Source organism: Drosophila bipectinata, unplaced genomic scaffold (assembly GCF_030179905.1).
Source record: "Drosophila bipectinata strain 14024-0381.07 unplaced genomic scaffold, DbipHiC1v2 scaffold_35, whole genome shotgun sequence".
Classification (NCBI taxonomy): Eukaryota; Metazoa; Arthropoda; class Insecta; order Diptera; family Drosophilidae; genus Drosophila; species Drosophila bipectinata.
In genome coordinates, this window is record NW_027222961.1 from 50001 (window position 1) to 52497 (window position 2497).

The following is a 2497-nucleotide window of genomic DNA, read 5'->3' on the forward strand; positions in this document are numbered from 1 at the left end:
TATTAAATTATGCGCATACATTGATAAATGCAACACCTAAAATATACATTGTTGTACCTGATATACAGGTTAATGCTTTATATAATATTAAAACAATATAAATTATATTTATATTGATTATATAAAACTAAGACATTTCGCAACAATTATTTTAGGTATATCAAAAAATTAAACATATTTTATATGTTTAAATATAGACGAATATATTGAATATAAATTGCGTGTATATTAATTAATATACATGCGTTGCGTGATGTATTGTTCATATTAAATTATGCGCATACATTGATAAATGCAACACCTAAAATATACATTGTTGTACCTGATATACAGGTTAATGCTTTATATAATATTAAAACAATATAAATTATATTTATATTGATTATATAAAACTAAGACATTTCGCAACAATTATTTTAGGTATAAAAATAACTTTATTGAAGGAATTGATATATGCCAGTTAAATGGTGTATTTTTAATTTCTTTCAATAAAAACATAATTGACGAATTGTATATTTATATATATTTATAAAACTCTAAGCGGTGGATCACTCGGCTCATGGGTCGATGAAGAACGCAGCAAACTGTGCGTCATCGTGTGAACTGCAGGACACATGAACATCGACATTTTGAACGCATATCGCAGTCCATGCTGTTATGTACTTAATTAATTTTATAGTGCTGCTTGGACTACCGATGGTTGAAGGTTGTAAGACTATGCTAATAAAGTTGCTTATTATTATATATTTTTATAATGATATGCATATGGTATATTATTGGATATATTTATATATTCATAATATTAAATATAAAAGCAATTATCTCAAATATTTATAAAAGAAAAAATGAAGATATACAATTCTTTCTTTTTTCAATTCAAATAATACTGAGAAATGTCTAGCATAAAAAAAATTAAATTTTTTTTAACTAGAATTGTCTCTTATTTAAAGATGCGAAAATTGAAAATATATCAAATATATTGTTCTTCATAGAGATATATTGTTTATATATATATATACATTGCTTTATACACCATCAACTCATATGTGACTACCCCCTGAATTTAACCATATTAATTAGGGGAGGAAAAGAAACTAACAAGGATTTTCTTAGTAGCGGCGAGCGAAAGAAATCAGTTCAGCACTAAGTCACTTTGTCTATATGGCAAATGTGAGATGCAGTGTATGGAGCGTCAATATTCTAGTATGAGAAATTAACGATTTAAGTCCTTCTTAAATGAGGCCATTTACCCATAGAGGGTGCCAGGCCCGTATAACGTTAATGATTACTAGATGATGTTTCCAAAGAGTCGTGTTGCTTGATAGTGCAGCACTAAGTGGGTGGTAAACTCCATCTAAAACTAAATATAACCATGAGACCGATAGTAAACAAGTACCGTGAGGGAAAGTTGAAAAGAACTCTGAATAGAGAGTTAAATAGTACGTGAAACTGCTTAGAGGTTAAGCCGATGAACCTGAATATCCATTATGGAAAATTCATCATTAAAGTTATAATATTTAAATAATATTATAGAAATAGTGTGCATTTTTTCCATATAAGGACATTGTAATCTATTAACATATATAATTTATCATAAAATATGACTTATAGTTTATTCAAATTATTATGCTTGCATTTTAACATAGGATAAATGTCATTAATTTGATAAAGTGTTGATAGATTAATAAGAATACAGTGCGTTAATTTTTCGGAATTATATAATGGCATAATTATCATTGATTTTTGTGTTTATTATATGCACTTGTATGATTAACAATGCGAAAGATTCAGGATACCTTCGGGACCCGTCTTGAAACACGGACCAAGGAGTCTAACATATGTGCAAGTTATTGGGATATAAACCTAATAGCGTAATTAACTTGACTATTAATGGGATTAGTTTTTTAACTATTTTATAGTTAATTAACACAATCCGGGGCGTTCTATATAGTTATGTATACTAATATTTATATATTTATGCCTCTAACTGGAACGTACCATGAGCATATATGCTGTTACCCGAAAGATGGTGAACTATACTTGGTCAGGTTGAGGTCAGACCAAAACCTGATGGAAGACCGAAACAGTTCTGACGTGCAAATCGATTGTCAGAATTGAGTATAGGGGCGAAAGACCAATCGAACCATCTAGTAGCTGGTTCCTTCCGAAGTTTCCCTCAGGATAGCTGGTGCATTTTAATGTTATATAAAATAATCTTATCTGGTAAAGCGAATGATTAGAGGCCTTAGGGTCGAAACGATCTTAACCTATTCTCAAACTTTAAATGGGTAAGAACCTTAACTTTCTTGATATGAAGTTTAAGGTTATGATATAATGTGCCCAGTGGGCCACTTTTGGTAAGCAGAACTGGCGCTGTGGGGATGAACCAAACGTAATGTTACGGTGCCCAAAATAACAACTCATGCAGAAACCATGAAAGGCGTTGGTTGCTTAAAACAGCAGGACGGTGATCATGAAGTCGAAATCCGCTAAGGAG

At 30.6% G+C, this 2497-nt stretch overlaps 1 pseudogene; it reads left to right on the forward strand.

Annotated features, from left to right (window-relative positions):
• The first annotated feature begins 532 nt into the window (after nt 1-532).
• LOC138927581 (5.8S ribosomal RNA) lies at nt 533-684 on the forward strand (annotated as a pseudogene).
• The last annotated feature ends 1813 nt before the right edge of the window (nt 685-2497 follow it).